The sequence below is a fragment of the Cyprinodon tularosa genome, unplaced genomic scaffold, assembly GCF_016077235.1.
Source record: "Cyprinodon tularosa strain WSP-4 unplaced genomic scaffold, ASM1607723v1 ctg31, whole genome shotgun sequence".
Classification (NCBI taxonomy): domain Eukaryota; kingdom Metazoa; phylum Chordata; class Actinopteri; order Cyprinodontiformes; family Cyprinodontidae; genus Cyprinodon; species Cyprinodon tularosa.
In genome coordinates, this window is record NW_024039019.1 from 776,196 (window position 1) to 799,904 (window position 23,709).

Sequence of the window (23,709 nt, forward strand, 5' to 3'; positions counted from 1 at the left end):
GCGTTTAAATAAAAATAGCTAATTTAGAAACCAGTAAAAATAATAGTAAAAGAAATGTAAAGATGCATATTGCATACCTCCATATTATGGAGCAGTTTTACAATTACCTTTTCTAGTATAGATATAACATTAGATATTTATACATCAGTGCTGCTATGTTCCTTTTGTATATCAGCTTCTGTCTCCTTGAACCCCAGTCAGCCTCAGCAGATGGCCCCTCACACTGAGCCTGGTTGTGCTGGAGGTTTCTTCCTGATAAAAGACTTTTTTCCCCCCTCTACTGTCGCTGCATGAATACTTGGTCTGAGAGATTAGTGCAGAGTCAACGACAAAATGGAAGAGAAAGTCTATGGTCACCACATGCTCATGCAGGAGGAGCAAACCCTGCCAAGTCAAAGACTCAATGCAATCAGCTGTCTTTCCCTAGTTAAAAATGTTTTTTTTTTTTTTTTTTTTACAAATGTATCTGATTGAATTATCTCTGGTAAGTGCATCAAGAAGACATGTTGTGAATTGGAAATATATAAATAAACTGAATTGAACTGAAATTGAGTTTGTAGCTAAAAGCTTATTGCTTTTTGCACGATTGCATTCTGTAGCATGATGTTTTGTTTTTATACTATATAGCAATGTTACCATCGTATTAACTGTGTATTTAACTGTGGTTCAGTTATCTCTCTCACGTTTAGGAGCTGACTTAAGTGAAACTTATTAAAAATTAAATCTAAATAAATTAACTTATTACTAAATTAAATCCATGCATATTTCTTTGCAGACTAATTACAAATTCACAAACGAGAAAATGTAAAATCTCTGAAAATGGTTTTAACATCAAGAGGAAGAGGATTAGGGCCACTGAAGAAATAAAACAGTTAACTGATTTTAAAAATGTATTTCAGTTTAATATGGGAAAAAAGACAGAATTCTGAGATTAAAGTCAGAATTCTGACTTTATCCCACTTTTATTTTATTTTGTTTTACATTAAAACCATTTGCAGATATTATACATTTTCCCATTTGCAAATGTTTTATCCATTTGAGATTAATTTTGTTAAAGACCTCCACAGTGACCTCAAAAAACCTCAATTAATTAGACTTTTTTGAATGAGTGAAGAAATACCCATAGCTAAATATAAATGTAACATAGGCTGACTGATCAGTATTTAAAGATCTCTGTTAAACCAAGTTGATGTATTGACAATGTTGTCATATGTTTTCACATTTTTGTTTTAGTTAAATTTCAGTTTTTAACCTTTTTTTAAACCTGAATTAATTGAAATAATGTTTATAATTGAATAAGTTTCACTTAAGTCAGCTTCTTAACATGAGATAGATAGCTGAACCTAATTTTGACATTAAAACCATTTGCAGAGACTTTACATTTTCTCATTTGCGAATTTTTAATGTCTTTGCAAACAAATGTGCTTGGATTTGAGATTAATTTTTGTTAAAGACCTCCACAGTGACCTCAAAAAAACGCTAAATTAATTAGACTTATAATATAAATGTAACATAGGCTGACTGATCAGTATTTAGACATCTTTGTTAGACCAAGTTGAGGTATTGACAATGTTCTCATATTTTTATTTATTTATTATTATTATTATTTTATTTAAAAAGAAGACAATGTTATCATATCTTTTCTACATTTTTATTTTAGTAAAATTTCAGTTTTTAACCTTTTTTTTAAAACCTGAATTGATTGCAATAATGTTTACACTTTAATAAGTTTCACTTAGGTCAACATCTAAAGGTGAGATAGATAACGGAACCACCTTTTGACGTTTAAAGCATCTGCATCCACTTCCGTATCAAAAGGTGGCGGTAAATCAATAATTAATAACTTTGAGAGGGCGTTTTGAGCAACAAATGTCACGTGGGAGGAACGTTGGTCGTTTGGTGCATGGCGCGTGTTTTGAAGCTGCTCTGCTTGTGGAGAAATGTCCTGGGCCGTGAGTAGTGAGGAAACAGGAAGCGATTCTTGTGGGATGGAAGAGGGAAATAGTGACAATGAAGGTTGGAAGATAGCAGCATCAAAAAATGAGAAAAAGCGGAAAAAACAGAGATCAGTTAAAGGGGAATCTAGTTCAGAACAATCCAGTGATGATCAATCCATACATTCCACAGCACAACAAAATGAATTCAAAGTCATATTCAAAGTCGTTAATCAGGCAGACTCTTTTACAAACTGGAATCCGGTTCACTTAACAAAAACCATCAATAAACTTGTTGGAGAAGTCAGAGGTGCCAGAATTCTGTACAGTGGAGACCTGCTAATTAACTGCAGAGACAGCGCCCAGCAAGGCAAAGCAATACGTATTAACAAAATTGACGGGATAAGAGTTCAGTGCAGCCTAATGGAGAACAAAAAGATCAGCAGGGGAGTCATTGGAGGAGTTCTTCTGAAAATTTCTGAAAAAGAGATTCTGGAAAACATAAGCGGTGCAAAAGTAAAAGAAGTAAAACGGTTAAAAACAACAAGAAACGGAGAAAGATCTGACAGTTTATCTGTACTAATTAAATTCGAGGAAGAGCAATTACCAAGCAAAGTATTCATCGGTTACATCAGTTACAATGTCAAAATCTACAATCCACCACCATTGAGATGTTTCAAATGTCAAAAATTCGGACACATTGCAGCAGTTTGTAAAGGGAAACAGAGGTGTGGAAGGTGTGCAGGAGAACATGAATATGGTAAATGTGGAAAAGAAGCTAAAATAAAATGCTGTAATTGTGGTGGAGAACATACTGCTGCTTATCGCGGCTGTGAAGCAAGCAAAAGGTCTGAAGAAATAAAAAAAATGAAATTTGAGCTTGGAATAACTTATGCTGAAGCTGCAAAAAGGATCCCATCTCAGTCAGAAAAACCCAAACCTACAGTTCAACACACGGCAAATTTCAAACCTCTAGAGAAATCTCCAAAAATTGATGAAGACTCACTAATTGTTAAAAAGACAAATTTTGTTCTTTTCATGGTGGAAGTGATTAATTGTACTGCTCAGACGACAAAAAAAACAGAAAAAATCAAAATAATAGTGAAGGCTGCAGAAAAATATCTGGATGTTAAAGATATGAACTGGGAGATGGTTGGAAGCATGATGGAAAGACCAATGGGACCATCAGAAACTGGCAGAGGTACGATGACCTAGAGTAAATTAAAATTATACGGGCAAATGTAATTTAGTATAATTTAGTATTATGTGGGTTTAAGTTACACAGGTTATTTTATTGTATTTTTTTTTTTTTTTTTTTTTTTTTGGGGGGGGTGAATCGTTTCCTGTTTCCTTGCTTTACTCCATATCAGTTGGTGGCGGTAATGCACATTTCACAAGTTTGCCAACCGCCATAAAATCTCATAAGAAGAAGAAGATAATTAATAACTCATTTATTCGATCACTTTTCAGAAAAGCCTCCTTGAACCCATTCACCCTCTGCCGCGCGCTCTGCGCATGCGCCAATCCCCCCCCTTCCCCGGTCTCCTCAGAGTTTCGGCCTGTTTCGTCACCGCTCGGCGATTTTCGCCTCTTTGTTACACTGATAGTGGATTTAACTCGGATTCCAGCTAAACATCCAGCGGACTGTGCGGCTCTCATACAGGTTAGTTTGCCCACTTTCCTTCCCAGTTTAAGCGTGTCCGCCCTCGGACGCTCGTTCTCCGGTTTCCCCCCACCGGCTCGCCCCCCTGTCCTCCGTCCGCTCCACAGCATGCTCTACGTGTTGTTCTATGCGCCTGTGTGGTGGTGTATGGCGGCGCCGGGCCCTGCAGTTGCACACCGTGGGATGAGGTGGTGTTGCCGGGGACTAGAGCAGGGAAAGTGTGCCGTTTAGGCGGCCGTCAGGCTAACCGTTCCGTCCACCGTCAGCCCGGGCTGAGGAGAGCCTCGTGCCCGTCTGGTTGTGTTTAAATGCCGATGTTCCTCCTCAGCGAACATCACTGGTTCCCATTGAGCTGGAATGTTCTTGAAAGCTCCACCATTAAGCTAGAGCCTCGTCCACCCCCACCAGTACAAAGTTCGGGCTAACATGTGGTGGAGGAGCTGCTTTGAGGAGAGGATTTAATAAAAATAAAAAGTTGGTGCATATTAGTGTATCTTGTCTTGTGGTTGTCGCCCCTCTTCAGGCTGATGCAGCACAGCAGGCTGACATTGTGGGGAGGAGATACCAACAAGTCTGCACTTTTCTGTGTAGAGATCTAGATCCATGATCACCTCCAGGCAAACAAAGCTTCCCTCTGTGTGTGATGGGGTCACCAGGACCTCATCACACTCCATGATCTCTGCTAACTTTTCAACATTTTGGACTTTTGCAAGCTTTAAATCATGCATGGGTCTAAAGGTGTGCGGAAGAGGGTCAGAGTGGGCTGCACGTGCATGAATCTAACACCTATTTAAATCTATTATATGACAAATTTAAAGTATATCATCTGATGATAACATCACTGCTTCCCAACAACCTCAATAAGTTGTTACATTCATGCTGATTTTGCACAGTTTCTACCTTAGTCAGTTAAATAACATGCTGCTGTCATTCTGCACAGCCCTGATGTTGCTGCTATTTTCACATATCCATTACTGTAAAAATGTTGCTGTTTAATGGTTTGTTCAATTGATTTATTATCCAGGTGCACAATTTTATATTGTTAAAATACTTTAAAGGATTTTATTTTTGATCCTTTAACTCTTCACTTTTATGTTATTTTTATATATTTTTTTAAGATCCACATTTGTGTGACCATTTTTTCTATATTTCTATGTTTTATTCTCTTTTTGCTGCTGTAAACACCAGAATTTCCCCATTGTGTGACAGTAAAGGGATTTTCTATTCTATGATTTCAAACATTTCCCAGGTCTGTTTACATTTCCAGGTTTCATCTTCAGTCATCTATTATAGAAATAAATATACATAATAAGTCAATCATGCTGATAACTCAGAACGTGTGATCCTGGCCAAATGAACAATTTTTATCGTTTAACTCTTCACTATTATGTTATTCTTATACTTTTTTCTAAGGTCCATATTTGTGTGACCATTTTTTCTGTAAGCTTTTTGCTGTTGTAAATGCCAGAAGTTCCCCATTGTGGGACATAAAGGGATTTTCTATTCTATTCTACTCTACTCTATGATTTAAAACATTTCCCAGGTCTGGTTACCTGTAGTAAAAGGAAAAAGCAAAATGTGTACATTTCCAGGTTTCATTTTCATTCAGCCATAGTAGAAATATCCGTAATAAGTCAATCATGAAATTCTGCACATAACCCAGGACATTTGATCCTGGCCAAATGAACAATGTATAATTAAAGGGCTGGTTATACTCCTGTAGCAGTGTGTCGCAGTGAGCTTGTCGCAGGTATGGCGCAGACATTTTTCATATATGCCCAATATTGAAGCGTGGTCTGTGCTATGTTATTCCACGCCACAACGCAAGAGGGACAATCAGGAACTAGCTGTGGGTCTAGATATGGCCAACATGGTGAGGAAATCGGGGCAAGTTTGTGCGACAACGGAGGGACATGAGGGTGATAAAGAGTGGGGATCAAGGTGGAAAAGGGTCCCAGTGTTCTCGCGCACCTTGCTTTTCTAGCCGCTCAATGGTCATGAGTCGGTCATACAAACAAAACAAGCTGGTAAGCAAACAGGAAATACGCATAGTGTAGAGCGGATGTAGATTTGACCAATCAGAGGCCTCCTCTCTGCGGTCACCTGCAATATAGGAGAGGTGCAGCAGAGTGTCTGCGGCAGGGGCAGAGGTATCTCTACTTTTACTGCGACACACGCAGACGACCTAGTTTCTGAGTATAAATCAGCCTTAACTCTAGGGTTGTCAAAAGTATCGAAACTCAAAAAAGTATCGATACTGAAATGTTGTATCCGGATACAATACTCGTTTTTAAAAGTATCGATACAGTGCCGTCACCAGTGGCACCTAAACAGTCATTCATCTAAAGTGCAGAATAGAGGACAATGCACTTTCTGAACACTGTGTGATTGAATAATTCTGTGTCTTTTCAGTTTCAGACTTTTGTTTTTGTAAGAGGTGCAGCTGCTGAAAATTATTTTTGTTTCTTAACTGGTTTGGCTAGGGTCATTGTTATGTGTGCAAAGCGTAGCCAAGGAAGGAACACTTAATTTGAATTTTCTAAGTTTTTTATCAAGCTTGCTTAATATTATGCACAGCATACAACCTTTATTGTGTTTATTTATTGTATTTTATTTATTAATGAAAATATTTCTGTAGACCTTTGGAGTCTTTGTTTTTATCCTTGTGGTATCGAAAATGGTATCGAGTATCGAATATTTTCCTCAGTATCGGTATCGAGTTGAAAAGTTTAGTATCGTGACAACCCTACTTAACTCTGCTATAAACATGTTAAGATTACCTCCATGCTTTGTGTGGAAATGCAGCCTTTCGCTTAGAGGATGTTCACGCCATACGCTTATCTAGTTGGTCTTTGATGAGAGTCCCATTGTGACGAAGGCTTTGGCATACTCCGACTTAATTCCAGTGTTTTCATTTTCTATAAAGCCCAAAATACACTGTCAGTATGAGTTTTAATTTGTAAGGGAGTTGCTCAAGTAACGCCATTCTACTCACCTTGAGGTTTTCTCCAGATTCAGCTCACTTGGTACCCGGTCAACAGTGACGGATACGTGTCGGTAAAGATGGAGGCAGAGGTGTCTGAATATGTAAACAGAAGTCAATCAGCCCCTTGATATACCTAGCATCAGGTGTTTACTCTGTCAGAATACAGCTTTAGAAGGCACCAGTTGTATATATCACAAATTTCCAAGTACAAAAATCACACATTTATGAGTCTGAATCACAAATCATCACAAAGTACAAACCATATATTTACTAGGGGTGTCTCAATCTGGTATTGATTTAGGAAATTGGTCCGATATTAGCCAAAAAAATCTGAATATATCGGCCTGCCTCTCAAATCTCAGATATTAGAAAACTCAATGAAACACTTTTATCCACTTATGTTTAAAGTTTATGTTACTCTGTGGTGCATAAGAAATTGGTCAGTTGTTCTCATACCACATGTTAAGGTTTCTTCTCTGCTTGAGAAATATCACTTGATCAAGCCTTTTCTATAATTTCAAACTATAGAATAAGAAATAAAAGTATGCATGAGTAATGCTGATGTCACGTATCTGTGTCAGTCAACACTCAAAGCTGAAATATCAGTGTCATATTGAAAATAAAATAGAAATAAAGAGACCCTAATATATAATAAAAAAATCACAAGTATGAATCACAAATGGAAAAATAAAATCATATATTCTAGAGTATAAATCACAAATTTATATTTATGAATCACAAATTCATAAGAATAAAAAAGACATATACAAGTAAAAATGTAAAGGCTCAGGTAGCACAGTTATACTCCATAGCAGTCAGAGACAGTAGGTTGTTAATTAACCGGCATTAAATGAGAAGACGAAAACAGCCCTATGCTAAAAGGATGGCTGTGTCCGAATGTCCGCCCTAATCACGATATAGAGGTTAGTCAATTTTATGAGTGTCCTAACATCCAGTGGATGAGAAGGTAGGGGACTTGAAATTTCCCTCAATGCACCTTTAAAAGTAGTGATCATCCACGGTCACTAGACAATCCCAGATTGCTTCGCCAGAGTTCTCCTTGCAAAGCATCATGGGTTTTGTTGTGTCGGCGACAAATAACAAAGATGGCGTAGGCACAGTGTAGGCAGGGGGAGTTACGTGACCAAAGGTGAGTGAAAAGTAGTGATAATGTTTTAGAACGGTCAGTTGACTGAGTTCACTATAAGTCTACTAGTGACTGCGGGATTCAGTGGTTAGGGCGGATGTTTGGACATAGCCAATGTGTGAGGGATTTCCTTCCCCCCACATACTCCATCAGCGCCCTGCTCACGTACGTCGTGCAGACGACTTTTCTGTCATGTTAATCAATGAGAGCTTTCCCACATCCACCGCTACTCCTCCGCACGTCACCGTCCACGTACATCTTTCCGTTCCTCACCTTCTAAATACGGAGCTGAGCTATTTTTTTGCTCCGCTCCGGTCCGGCCAGGTCAAGATCTGCCTTTGCAATCACACCAGACAGGAAAAAGAATAACGAGAAGACCCGGTTTGTCAAATTAAAATATGGTAACGACAGATCTGTAACTAAACATTGGAGCATAATTCTTCTATATTCCTAAAAACCAAGAGCGTTTAATTAAATGATTGGATGCAAACTATTGGTACTTCCTCATACCAGGAAGCAGATTTCTCATCTCCATCAAATTATTTGTTTTATACTGAGAGGCCTAAAAGTTTAATCATATCCATTCAAAACTTCTAAGAGCACACCTCACAACTTCAAAAGAAACTTCTTATCGTAGGCCTGGATGAAGAGATGCTGAGTTTGGAAGTGGAGAACAAACATAGTTTGTACAAAGCATGGATGAGCCTAATTATCCCTGTTAGGAAAATCCACAACTAAAAGAAAATATTTGGGCAGAAACCGAACATATGCTGGATGCAGATGAGGATTATTTTTAATATGTCATTAAGCGTTCATTTCTGCATGTTTTGCTCCTTTGAATTTAATAATATGGCGCATGCGCTCCTCAAACACTGAGGAAGTCAGGGCAGAGCAGGACGGGAGGAACAGCGGACGCTGTAGGCTTTGCTTTGCTCAGACGGTCTGGAGCGCAGCGGGGTGGAGCGGTGACGGAGGATGTGGGATTTCGGGGTTAGAGTCAAAGAGTCGATGCAATCAGCTGGTTTTCCTTAGATAGAAAACTCTGAGCCGATCTGATTGTATGATCTGGTTGAATTGTCTCTTAAAGAGCCTTGGGATGACGTGTTGTGAATTGGCGCTATAGAAATAAATTGAATTGAACTGAATTGCATTTGGTCGATGGTTGTTCTTTAGTCTTCGTCTTCAATGCTGGTTGTCGAGTAACTTTCCAGGTCATTACTGCCACCAACTAGTAACACTTATGAATTTGTGATTCAGACATGTACATTTATGATTAATACTTGGGGAATATATTATTCACAATCGTAAATTTGTGCAAAGCTGTAACCCAGTAACTTGCATTTGTAACTTCTAAACTTGTATCCTGATCATCTGATGTTACAAGTGAAGGAACTGAAAACAAGGAAAAATACAAATCTCACATTTACTCATTTTTATCGACTTACATTTAAATATTTAGACCCTCACACATACATTTTTATTGACGGTTATCTTACTACATACCAGCTACTAATGGAAAACCATAATTACAGAATACAATTTAATCGAGTTGAGGGCGTATTTATGGAAAAGGGCGCTTCTCTCTTCGGCTTCCGTTCTAATAAAGAGTTATTTCCACGGCGGCTCAGAGGAATAATCTCCAATGGATCCTGGGTAGGCTCACAGGTTTTCTCCCTAAGGTTTATATCTAAAACGCTTCCTTTGGAAAGCTGGCTCCTTTCTATTAGAAAGCATTGATTCCCATTTGTTCCTTTCCTGAATGGCGGAGCTCCTTAACTTTCCCTAAGGGTGGCTTCATCATTCTGCAGTGGATCCTTATTCAGTCTTCCCCCTACCATCATGATCCACATGATGACTGGGGTGTTATTTGATTGCTAATTATAAAGCTCAGTCTTTCTGCTGTGGCTTCAACTTCTGTTCTACTCCTAAATAAAACCCAGAAGAAACCTCCAGTTCTGACAGAAACTCAACCTTAGACTTCTACTTGAATGATGCTTCATTCTAGGTTGAATAATTCCTCACATCTTCGCTTTGCTTTCTACTTTGTGTGAAAACAGCCTTGTTATCTGCAGCTGATTATAAACAGCCGCTCTGCTCTGAGATGTCGTGCCTCAATCATCATTTTTCGGCATTATAGCTGTATGTCTGCGTGTTAATCAGTGTGTAATGATTACAAATGACCTAAGAATCATCTATCCTACCAGAAAACATGCCTCTCTGCCTGGTAAAACAATGTTAATGGTCCCTCTGGGCAGCCTGATAAAACTGCATGACAGGGAAGCAGGATACTGCCTCTTAGACTCAGCTCTGTCTGATAATGAGAAAACTCAATAGAAACTGAAGCGCTGGAAGAGCCATTTGTTTTTTTCTTGGACAGGAAACGAAACGAGACACCTCACTGTATGAGCAATAACCCTAGAGGATCAATTTGGAAATAGAGCTACTGTTAGAGGAGCTGCTCACATAACCCTTCCAATTATTAGGAAAGGTGGATTGTTTAATATTAAACTGATAATAATGACCTGCTGTATTCTTGGGTTTTACAGCACTTCAGCAGGAATGTTTGCTTGCATGAACCCGATTAACGCGTCAGTCCTTCATATTGGTTGCAACACCATCACAGACATTGTTCTGCATGTGAGCTGCAGGTCTTTTCACACCAAATAACTTCCTTTTCTAATTGGTGGTAACATTAGGAAACCCGGCATCATTTCCATGTGACTTTCAGACTCACGTGCCTTTTAAGACTTAACTTTTTCTGACCGGGAAGGGAAGTGAGAATCTTCTTGCCATTGTGAAACATTTATGAGAAAAAAAAGGTTAAATATGGCAACTAGTTGGAGGAAGAACAATAAAATGCAGCTGACAATTACATTTTTCTGTTTGCTTTTGGGATGCGTGCAATATTTTCATACATGGCTCTGCATCTTTTCCCTAGTGCTTGTTTGTTTTTATATATCTATATATAAATAGATAAATCATGTGATTTTACAAGGTTTATAAGTAATTGCCTTTGAAAACCATATATTGACAAAATACACAAGCTTTAATTCTAAAACCCTTTTGCTCCTAATTATTTGGTAAAATAAACATAGGAGTATGGCAACAAAATGTTTTACTGTTTTTAATTTATTATTTAGGTTACTCAACCATCAGATTGGCTAAAAGATAGACTATGTCCACGTGTAGCAGGATATTGGTGGAAAATAAGAAGTTTTTAGGGGTTTCTCGATGCTATTTTTTTTTATTTTCCGATATGATACTGATATTGTTGCACAAATTCTACATTGACTTCTTTTATAACATATAATAATGTTGGGCGATATGTAAATGATTTCCAAACAATATTCTTTGGCCCAAAAAGAGGCGATGGACGATATATTCGTGCGGGTTACTATGTGGGCAAAGACAAACACGCCTGCAGAGCACGTCTTTTGCACCGCTGCTGATATTATTAACCACCCGGACTGACTGCTAACACCCAGTATGTAAAACTTGCTAGTTTTCTTTTCAAAAATGTTTACATTTCATCCAGTGGGAATAGGGAATAGTTTCCTCGTTTCCAACAGCCTGTGAGCACATCTAAAACAAAAACTGCCTCTATCTGGTTCTGGTTTGTTTTTTTTCAGTGCATAGTGGCACTGAAAAAAAACAACAACAACAACAACCTGCAGCTGGAAGGAGTTTGTGTTTAACATTAAAAACATTATTAGGTTTTCTTTTCTTTCTTTTTTTGTTGTTGCAGCCTTCATCTTAAGCCCTAGGTTAAAAAAAGACAATAATCGCTCTCAAAAACAATCAATGAAGGGCTGGGTCTATTGACAAATTCGTCTAATTGCCCAACATTAGTGTGAAATGTTAGAAAGGGCTTGATCAGGTGATATTATTTAAACAGACAATAGTCAACAACACTAGGTATGAGAACAACTGACCCATGTTGTTTTAACCAGTGGGTTGCAGAACCTTTAAACAGAAGCAATGAGTTTCTGTCAGTATGCCAATAATTGAGATTTTAGATGCCGGCCGAGTTAATCTGATATTAGTTCTTGGGATCATATTGGACCTATATCCAATATTAAAGGTTTTGTGGAGGATTTTCGCAAATTTTTTAAAAGACCTGCCCTCTCCACTTGAAAAAAAAAAATGCGTGTGCCAGAGAGGGAATGCCTATTAAACACGTGCGAGAGCATGCATTAGCCCATTTCTCCTCGTGCACGCTCTGCTTAAGTTGCTGTTCCAACTGAAACTGAGATCAACTGAGATCCAACTGGAAAAAGGGTCCCAGCGTTCTCGCGCACCTCGCTCTTCTAGCGGGTCAAACTTCACGAGTTGTTTTCCGCAATTTCGGTCATAAAAACAAAACAAGCCGGCCTCCTGTCTGCTGCACTGTTTCTGGTCAGCTACAATCTGGGAGAGGTGCAGCGGAGCGTCTCTCAAGGGGGTGGTGACGTCGACACTCTGGAGCCTTCTTCTTCTTCCTTTGTTTAATGGCGGTTGGCAAGCAACTTATAGGTGCATTACCGCCACCTTCCAGAATGGAGTATGGACCAGACAAACTATTATATTCTCCCTAAAATACCCGTTCTTCTTAGAAAATTAAAAATACTCCCAAAAACTACATCCCCAGATGACCTTTGAAACAATTCCCTTATATCTAGTTTATTTTTATTCCTGTCTAACTCTCTAAGCAACATCTCTCTTTCCTGAGTATATTTATTACATTCTAAAAAAAATATGTTGGACAGTTTCTCTGGAGCCGAGGTATTGCATTGAACTCATTACACAGATATTGTGCAGTATTTTTTGATGCAACTTTTCTACTTCTGTTATTTGCTGTTGTTTCTAAAGAAAATGCAAAATGATATTACAGCTTTCATTGATTTATTTCAAACTTGAAACTTTGTTTAGCCTGTAAGGTGTAAAAAAAAAAAAAAAAAAAAAAAAAAAAAAAATTTTTTTTACAGATTAATCGAATCCAATCGTGGTGTATTCTTGAGTATCGAAAATAATCGAATCGTTGGGTCAGGAAATCGATACTGAATCGAATCGCCATGATGGATGTGATTTACACCCCTAGTCTGAACGTCCGCCTAAATCCCTCAATCACTATATATAGAGCGGGAACTATATAGTGAACTTTATAGCAAACTCAGTTAATTGACCATTTGAACAGATTATGTTTTTTGCTCCCTGTTGGTCACGTAACTCCTCGTCCACCGCACTGTGCCTTTGCCATCTTTGTTGTTAGTTGCTGCTGTCAGGTAGCGACAGTCTCTGGTGGCCGATGTGACAGCAATTCCCATAATGCTTTGCAAGGAGAGTTCTCAGTGCAACGCATTCTGGGATATATCTGCCTCTTCCGATGTCTTTCTTCTCTCATACAATTCATAGACACTTTTTATTTCATGATCCTCGGCCAATTTCATAGACCTGCTGTGAGAAAGGTGAGCTTCAATGACTGTCTGAAACAATAGCTCACCAAAAATATGCACTTTAAAGTGCGCATATGCAGAAAAAGATAGCTAACGGGGCGAGCACGTAGGACATCCTTACGTAAACATATCACCAGAATAATTTTGATGATCCACCCAGAAATAAAAATAATCGTCCTCTATACCTTTAATATTGTATCAGGACACCTTATGCAGTTATGCCTTTCAGCTGCACATAAATGCGTTACACATCCCTTAAAATGAATAATTGCCTAGATCAGCTGTCTTCAACGTTTTCCAGGCCAAGGACCCCCAAACTGATGGTGAGATGGAGCGGGGACCCCCTAATTATATATATTGTATGAAATAGTGTTATATCAAACTGTTCCTATAGTCACTCTATTACAGATGGAGTAATGTAATGAAAGTAATTTCTCCCTGGGATTATTACAGTATTTCTGATTCCTGGTTGATGGGACAGGTGTTGTGAATGAAATGGTGCCCAGCTTGAAAGAGCTCCTGTGTGTCGCTGATAGGGATGGGGATCGTTAATATTTATTGATATCGATACCTTTATCGATACTGCTTATCGATCCGAGTCTTTATCGATACCACTATCAATACTTTTCTGTTATTTGGTGGAAAGACGATGCGACAATATGTTTTTAACAGACAGAAAGGAAGTGGGGGAAAAAAAATATTTGAAGAAATGTCCTATATTTTGAAGAAATGTCTTCTTTTAGTTTAAAAAAAATATATACATTTTCACAATTGTTGGTTAATGTATTGTCTACTGTCACTTTTCATCATGCTTTTAGTGATAAGGAAAATATTTAGCAAATAAACAATTGTATTTTAAATTAAATGTAATTTTTAATAAATGTTGGCATCAGTAGTTTAATTATATATTCTAAAATAATTAGAGCAATATACAACTGTATTACTCATGTTTCTCGCCAAAAACTCAATTTCCCTTTTCTTTACGTTACACTTGAAAGCATCATGATAACCTTATTCTCGTTTTACTGAGCCAATCTGAACACATCATCCCGCAGCACGTCTGAAACTTTATTTACTTTTCAAGCTAACTAGCTTGTATGCTTCCGATTACAAGACGGATTTCACAATTAATATTTTTAACTGACCAGACAAGCTACAAAGTCTGTGTGCGCGCTAGCCAGTGGTACTCTGAGTGGATGATTAAGACGGGCCCGACTGCGGCGGCAGGAGGAGGAGGAGGAGGAGTCTTTTCCGTTCAGCCATTCTCGAGTCGTGAGCAAAGTTAAGTGCCAGACTTCACTTGTTTTACTTTTAATATCTGTTTGCTTACAATTTAATTCCAAAACATTGGTGGACATGCTGCAGTGATTGGATTGATTAGATTTAAATGCTGTGACGCTACTCGAGGGACACACAATTACGTTACAGGACCTCCAGGAGAAAAAAAAAAAACGACCAGACTCGATAGTGGTATCGATAAGCCCAAACGTTATTGATTTTCGGGTTTTGAAAAAAGTGGAACCGTGTCCTTGATAGAACCGGGTTTCGATCCCCATCCCTAGTCGCTGAATGTGTGCATTGATGACTGAAGACATCTTCTGCCTCCATTTATCTGTTCACTGCAGTGTGTTGAATTCATGTTAATGTGGATTTAAAGACATTTCAGTTAGTGGAAAAAATCACAGGGAGGAATATAAAAAAAGTCTAATCAATCAAAACTTTCGCGACCCCCATGCAGTCCCTCCGTGGACCCCCTAGGGGCCACAGACCCCCCGTTGAAGACATCCAGCCTAGAGAAACAGTCCACTTTGCCTTTATAAGGCAGTTGTTTTGTTTTTTATGATATGCACTTCTTATCCGCAAAGGTTCCCATTCAGGACTTTAGTATGAATTAAAAAATTGCAATTAGTTAGGTTATTTTTTAAAATGTATTTAATTGATTAAATAATTGATTGCTGAACTTTGGTTAGCAGACCTAGCTAGAAACAACCCTGATAGTAGGTAAAGAGAAAGTGGAAAATAGCTGCATTAGGGGTTTTGGAGCATAGAGGAGAGGAGGACCATTACTGACATTAAAGGCTATACTAAACACTTATAATTTGTGTTGTTAAATCTAAATGTAGATCCTTAAGTGAGTTAAATCCTTTTGCTGGACTAAGCCTGAATAGAATTGAAACTCAGCCCTAAAGCCAGAGCTGCAGGATTATTTTCTCTGATAAAACTCAGGTCCCTGCTTGTTTTTCTTCTGATTCCATCTGTTATGAGTCAACATCTGAAATAGCTGCTCACCAACAGGTTGGGCGAACTCATACAGCCAGACTTTGTGTTGACACTAAAATCAGTCTCTGATGGAAACCATCGCACCTTAAATATCTCTTACATATCCGTTTGTAGAGAACCGTTTGCATCTGCTCACCTGATATAGTTATCTACGTTTCTGTAAAAGCTTGAGTAAACATTAAAGAAAGTGAAAGCTAAAAAAAAAGCAGCAACAGGAAACGAGAACTTTTTTCGCCCCCTTGTAACAGCTCTTTTGTTTCAGTGAAAGCAGCAGGAAAACAACCCAACAGGTCAGCTGTGGGTGATAAAATCTGAGTGGAGGGTCAGCGATGGTCTCAATCAGACTCCATTGCTTCCAGCCTCCCTGTCTGCTTAATGGGAACCGCTGTTTATGAACCAAATGAGATGAACCACTCGTTTCCCTTGAACTTCAGATCATCTGTGCAGAAAATGGGTAGTCCTTTCACAATAAAAGTCCAGGTAAAGTTTGCCCGAACCCTCTTAGCCACAGCTAAATATTTTACTGTTAAATAAATCAGGGAAATGGAAAGAGGAAATTCAATGTTTGTTTGGGCTAAAATCCTGCTTGTTTAGGTCTGTCCCTGATTTTCAGGTTTTTCCTGAGAGAACTGCTGTGAGTCGTTCTGACGTACCTCCTCTCTAAATCACAGGAGTAATAGGACTGTATTACACCACGTCATAGAGGTCAAATTAAAGCTTTACTTTCATTTAAAAACAGTTTTGGTCAGATCATAGTTTAATTTTACATCTCAGGTAGCGGTTAGTTGAATTCACCTCCCCTGGTTATCTCGTATCTTTATTGTTGATTTCAATGATTCCTCTGTTTGACCTTAAGAGTCTTTTAATTAAACGTGTTTGTTTTTTGGCGTTCTGATAGGGAACGGAATCGCTTGCTTCTGTTCCTGGAAACGGCTCTTCTTTCTCTCTGACTGAAAAGCTTTCCTGCTCTGATCCCTCTCAAACTGACGGGTGTCGGTTCCTTTTCTCTGGTTATTTCTGATCCTCTCCGCTTGGGCAACATGAAATATGTGTATGCTATAGACCAGAAATACACTTCAAGATCTATAGTTTGATGGAGCTGGTGACAGTAAGGATGATGGTGTAATAAAAAAGTGATATTGGATTTTTAGCTCCTGGCTTAGTAAAATCCAAATATACATCCTGCTCTGTGTGTTGACCAGAGCAGTTTATTGTCCAGCCACACCCCGAGGTATTTGTATGAATCCACAGCCCCACTTCGTCTTTGAGATGTTGAGCTCCAGGTGGTTAGTGCAGCACCAGGTGGCAAAATCTCGCACCAGACTTTTTACTAGGGATGGAACGGTTTATGAAAACCGTCCGAACCGTTCGGTTCGACTGTCTCGGTTCGGTTCGCGTGTGTTGCGTTTGGTTCATGCGCTGCTCCATTTTGTCATAGGCGAAGCGTGTTCACTCCAGAGCAGAAGGTGGCGGTACTGCGACCAAAGCCAACCACCAGTAGTAAACAAGAAGAAGCGAAGCAGCTTAGCCGGGTGTAGCAGAAAAAACTCAGTTTTTGTGGAGAATTGTGTGGGTATGGCGAGTGGGAAAGAACAGGCGTTGGAAGACGCGCCAGCAGCACTTTATAGGTCTGCTTTATGGGAGCGCTTTGCATTTAGAGTGACCTACGATGACGGCAGAAAGAAAGTTGTGGATAAAAGTGCAACAGTGTGCAAGCATTGTGCAACACGTTTTGTTTATGCTAACAGCAACATGACCAACATGTCATGCTAACAACCAACATATACTTAAATGAAAACGATGACCACGAAACCGTGAACCGAACCGTGGATTTTGTGAACCGTTCCACCCCTACTCTTTACTCCTCCTCTCTATTGTCCCTGATACTAGGGCAGTCGCGGTTCAGAAATTTCCCCAGCGATGATTCAAGGAAGCTAAATATTGCAATATGCGATATTATTGCACCATCTTTTCTTTCTTTATTCTTATCTATTTATTTCGCAAATGTGTTTGTATATTGTTAAATTACAAACTACATGGCAAAAATTTCCTTTGAAACATCGCGCTTAAACTTTAAGAAAAGATTATTAAAACAAAAGACATGGTAATTTTATAACACTTTATTGAAGGCAGATCAAAGGGCAGTAATGGCACATATATGCCTCATTTCTCTGACTGAACTTAACAAAATTCAGAAAAAAGGCAAATTTGACTGCAGAATCTTTCATTAAAAAAAAAAGTGCCCGTTTTATTATTATTTTTTTTTACTTAAGTGCCCCTATACAAAATTAAATGTAACAGGCAAAATAATTCTTAATTCACATACAAACAAATTACAGTAATATAAAGCTCAGCCATGTCCTTGTGGCTGGCACCGACATGAGCCGCCCCATGACTCTGTGTGGCAGGAGGTGTCGGTAGCAGCGCCTCAATGGCTGGGTGGCAGCTTACATTCGTTGTTTTTCCGCGTATTACTTGAACAGTTTTGCCGCAGATTTTACAAATTGCCTCATTTAAATCGTCAGGAAATCCTAAATGCTCCCAAAGGGGCGAAGTAACATTTGGTTTTGATATCAGTGCAGCTGCCATTTAATCCTTCTCAACTGTTGTCCCAAGATGCGATGATGGCGGTGGCCGTTTTTTTAGCGCGTTGAGCTTCTTGATATAGCGATATTTCATTTGTGCGGTTATTGTGACAGCCCTACCTGATACACCCCACCATGGCTGTCCGCTGCATACTACTGTATGTGACACAGCTCAGAGTTGTAACAGAAGTCTGAGGTGTATAAGGTGAAGAGGACAGGGGCCAGCACTGTGCTCTGGGGGCTCCAGTGTTGCTGACCATAGTTTCAGAGATGGTGTCTTTTAGCCTGACATACTGCGGCCTGTCTGTGAAGTAGCTGGAAATCCATGCCGCCATTTGTCTCGGAGCAGGGCGGGCTGGATGGTGTTGAATGCACGTGAGAAGTCTAGGAAGAGAATCCTTCACTGTTAAATAATTTTTTTCTTAAAATAAGTGCATGTGTTCTTGGATTGAGAAGGTAAAAGAGACATTTTGCCAATGAAACAAAATGATTTCCATTTAAAATAAGAAAACACAATTGCATTGTCTTATTTCAAGTGCATTTTATCTAAATATCTTATTTTATGAGTAAAAATACTTATTCCATTGGGAAATCATCTCTTTGAGCCACTCGAAATTAAGGGTAAATTCACTTAATTTAAGAAATTATTACTTATTTTTAGATCATTTTTCCAGTGCTGCTGTGGCACTTCCTCTATCCAGGTGGAGCTGGACTCAGTGTAGTTTTTTTTTGTTTTTTTACATTTTTTTCCCCTCCACATCTGTCCCATTACCCATAAGCCTGATTTATACTTCATGCGTCAGCATGGTGCAGTCCAACCAGATTATGTTTTATTTTTTTTGTTTGTTTCTTTTTTAGCATCCATACCTCTGCATGGCCCAAATTCTTTACAATATGAGCAGTGCCATGTGGAAAACTGTGGTGGATGAGCAGTAACTCCTATATACACATCGATATACACGTCCCATATATACCCATAGATATCCTTATTTTACTAATCGAATGATCTGACGATTCTTTTCAATTAATCTTTTAATAATCAGATGGCAAAATGTTCCTAGAAGATTTTTTTACAGAATTAGTCCAGGTGAAGCTAAAGCTAAGCCACTTAGGGAGTTCTGGATGGATTTGGTAAAATGTTGGTATAATTACTGCTCTGAGCTGGTTGCTCTTTCAGCTAATTCGATGTTTTAGAGTCTCTATGCTCCAGTTAATAGGAATCGATTACCAAATTAGTTGATGATTATGTTGATAATTGATTAATAACGATTAACCTGATTATTTCAGCCCAATTTCACTCTGAGTCTTAAACTTTGTAAGAAACAGAAGTAAGTTGATATTTATTCTCATTTAAGGATTTTCTGGTTTGTGTGAAGCTCTTTTCCTCCCTCTTACCACCTTTCTACTGGTTATGTGGTGCTCTGCCCTGTCTTTAATGTCAGCATTAAGTATAAACCTCTATTGTTTAGGCTTGTGCACCATGCATGAAGGCAGCATCCTAAAGCGTGACTCAGCCCACATGGGGGCTGATCTTTGGGGGGCGGGTCAACATTTAAACATTGTCTGCTTGGGAGCAACATGATGGCTGAGGAAACTGAGAATATCTTAAAACAACCAGTCCAGCAAACTGTCTGTTGGTAAATAAATTATGGTAGAATAAGTGGGAGGCTGGAGACTATCAGCTCTGTGCTTAAAGTGCTGATATTTCTCACTGTGACACTGCGGACGGGTATGTTAAGTGAAGTTTGACAATTGAGTCCTGATAGATGTGAAATGTACTTCCACTGTTTAAGTCTGCAACACTAAATCTGTTCATCTAGGATTGCTAGAAAAAAAGAAACAATATATGTGATTATATACATATTAATCTTTGTACAGCACATAGATTATTACCTCTGCTGATCATCTGGACGTGTTGGATTTCAGCTTTGGTATTACGGTCTGTCGAATCTCACATAGTCATTGGACTTCTTGTTTTTAGCATGATACTAAAAGCTCCAGTTCTTTCAGTGTTTTTTTTAGACCTAATCAGACTTTAGGAGCCTTGGGAGGAAAACAAAACTATTTGGAGTAACTGGAGCTACTGTGTTCAGTTAGTGCAGTAATGATTAAATATAGAACAAACAGTTGTCACAAATTCAAAGAAATATCAGCTTCCATAAAACTTTTTGGTTAAAGTGTGCTAATAAAGAGTAGAATAGCTTTAGGATTTGTTATATCGGATATTTAGGAGTTTGTCTGCTGTGTGTTTATTTCATTTAGATAAGGAAAAATATTAGATTTGTACAATGTATTAGGGATGCACGATATTGGGATTTTGGCCGATATCCGATATGCCGATATTTTAAAACTCATGTAGCCGATAACTGATATCGATACTGATGTTAAAGCTGGACAAAAATAAGTAGTCATTGAAAATAGCAGTTTTGTTATCCATTTCTGACACTTTGAAAAATAATATACTCAAATATATTTTCATATGCTGATATCAAATTGATTTTTAAAAACGCGATATCGATCTATTTTACTTTCAAAATCTCGTGAAATTTCCTCATTCTGTTACAAACTCTCGTGATATTTTGCAAATTCTTGTGAGATTTTGTTAGTAAAATAGATCAATACAGCATCAACATATCAACATATAAAAATATCGCACAATTTCGTGAATTTTCGGGGGATTTCGTAGCATAACGATGACATATAGCAATATTTCATTAGTAAAAGAGATTGATTTGGTGTTTTTAAATGGCAATATATCAGCATATGAAGATATTCTCATATTTTAATGTATCAATATTTTTTCCCTCGTCTTTAGAAGTTTGAAGTCTGTAAAAAATAAGTTTTTGAGGAAGAAGAAGAAGTAGTATTTTTTATTTTTTTTTAGACTTTAGAAACTCAGAAGCTGATCAAATATCGGGTTAAATATCGGTGGGGTGGCCGATGTCCTATATTCAGTTTTAAGGCCGATACAGGCCGATACCAATAGGGGGCCGATTATATCGTGCATCCCTACAATGTATAATGAATTACGGCGGCAACTACTGATTATTTTGCTAATCGTTTAATCTGTTGATAATTTTTTGAAAAATACATTAATAATCTGACAACAAAAGGTTCCTTAAAGAATAGATTTTAAAGAATGAAATCAGGTGAAACTAAAAGCTGGAGTTCTAAAATTTAGGAGCTCTGGATAGAACACATTGGCAGACTTTTCTTTTTTTTCAAATCTTAGATGCAAATTATTCTTTATTGTATATAATTTGTTTTACAATTTTGGTACAATTAAAGCTCTAAGTGGGTCGCTCTGTCAGCTAAAAGGCATATTTTAAAGTCTTTATACTCCGGTTAACAATTAATCGATTACTTAATTAGTTGGCGATTATTTCTGTGATTTTGATTTATCGTGATGCTGGTGAAGATTCTCAGTCATCCAGGTCATAGTCATTTTAAAAAAAAAGTTAAAAAATACAATCCACTGGACTTTGTTTCCAAGTTTGAAATTTTGAATTGAAAAACTTCCTAGATGGGAATCGAAACGTCTTCAAACAAAGTCCAGTGGATTGTTGTTTTTTTTTGGATTTATCATGATTAAACTGATTAATTGTTTCAGCCCTGCTGGACAGGTTTGCGTTTACATAGATTTTAGACTGGGACCCACAGCGTCTAATGCAGTGGATTGTTTAATGGGTCATACTGCTAGAGCATTGGGAAAAGAAACATAAACAGGAAGAAGAAAGTCAGTCTCTTCTGTTGCTGCTTTGCTGTTCAAATGTAGTTGTTCAGCTGCACCTCTTCACTGCTTCACGCAGTCACAGTACTTTTATATACTCATTGGCCATTTTCTCTTGTCCTGCCTCCAGTGTACTGGAAAGGACACACAAAGTGGAAGTGAAAACTCTCAGGTTCTCCATGCACCTGTGTCAGGATACAGTTGATCCATCTCAGGATCCAGTTGGGTTCACACTAACCTGATCCTCTTTAGAAACAGGATTCTGGCATGGTAAGATGTGTCCTTAAGCTTCTTGCTTTGGTTGTTGTTCCTTTGACCTTAGCTTAAGTCTCTTTCTGACTAAAATTAGCGGGTTGTTTCAAACACAGATCGATCCGATCGGCATTTGGCTGCCTTCCCATTGAGAAAAAAAACCTCTGTCTTACCTCTGCTGGCAAGCTACACGGCTTCTGTCCTCCTCCGCTGTGTCTCTGGTGACGCCATAACACTGGGTTAGCGTTGATGATGTCACAAGTGCAACAGAAATCAGGAAAGTGAACAATGTAGAGCAACATAGAAGGGAGCAAGGGTGTAGTCAGTTTGCTTTATTGTTTTGTTCTTTAGTCCAGTCAAATCCTTTCACCTGTTCTACGCCATGTTGTCCGTATGATGCGCTCAATGAGCATACCATACGTGTCCCTTACCAAGTCCTTTGACCCAAGTCGACACGGGTCAGGGAACTGTTCCCACTGCCTCTAAAAGCCGATTGTCCCCAGGTTTAAGTGGGTTTTTCGGACAGTATGAAAGGGTTAATAGATAAACGATATGTGTATTTTTAAAGCCTTGCTCTTAGTAACAATTTTCTGATTTTTATTGACCTCAGCTTAACTTTATTTCCCCAAAGTAAAACCATTGGGCTGCACATATTTTATGGGAAAAAAAGCATCATTTATATGGCTGCTGATGGCTATATATCTAAATCAAAGGACCCTTTTTCATCTTGACAGCTTGTTCTGAAGATTTCACCAAAGGCTGTTTTGCTGCTGTGACTTGAATAAGGAAAGTAACAATCCGAAACTTTCTATGAGGAAAATATTGAGTTTCTCTAACAGCCTCTCATTTAATTCAATCAACACAAATTGCTGTGTGAAATTCAATAATGTAGCCGACCCAGGTTAATGTATCCTTTCAAGCTGCTTTTTAGTTACTGCTATCAGTCGGCTGCAGACCTGATTTACTCTTCTGAATCAGAGATATTTTTAACACAACTTGATTTGTATTTGCATAAATATCAAACACCCTGTAAGAAATCTAGATATTTTTTTACATCATTTGTGATAATTTGAGGATTTTATACCCATTTCACGTCGTTAATGAAACCAACAAACTAGAAGGCACCTCAGCAGGAGAAAACTGCTGCAGTTAACGGGTGTGTTTGATCCAGAACACTGCTATTATCATCTGCTCAACACAACCTTGAAGTCTAACAAAGTTTTTTAGAAAGTTGAAATATTAGGACACCTCTGCACCAGCCTGTGTGATTCCCAATATGTTTTAATAATTTATATTAATTTCAGGAATTTCTCAGAAGCGCTGTTAGGCAGAGGTTGCTACTCTAGTGAAGTTAGCAATGGTTAGATGTCTTAACATCCAAATTCTGTCCCAGAAAATGGTATTTACTGTTGTTATATTATTATTATTGTAGGACGTTCTTCTTTTCACATCCCGAATGAGTTTCTTCCACTTGAGACATGAAGCTCACTGTCCAGAGCCATATGTGAACTTGTTTTGGTATTTAAAAAAATTTAGATTTTGTGTTTTTCAGCATCGGCTGTTCAGTAAAGTTGCTAGTTTGGGTCAAACCGCAGCACCTTCTTGTTTATTTAAACTATGTAAAAGCTATTTTAAAAATCATTGTTAAGATATTCATCAATCTAGCGTAACTAGACTTTTATTAAGTTTTACACATGTCA

At 38.2% G+C, this 23,709-nt stretch overlaps 1 protein-coding gene across 1 annotated transcript in view; it reads left to right on the forward strand.

Annotated features, from left to right (window-relative positions):
* The first annotated feature begins 3,455 nt into the window (after positions 1-3,455).
* Positions 3,456-23,709, forward strand: part of LOC119788054 (polycomb group RING finger protein 3) — an 85,478-nt gene continuing 65,224 nt past the window's right edge. The window contains exon 1 of the mRNA XM_038292178.1: positions 3,456-3,597. The gene's annotated coding sequence lies outside the window, so the exon portion shown is untranslated. The remainder of the gene's footprint in view (positions 3,598-23,709) is intronic.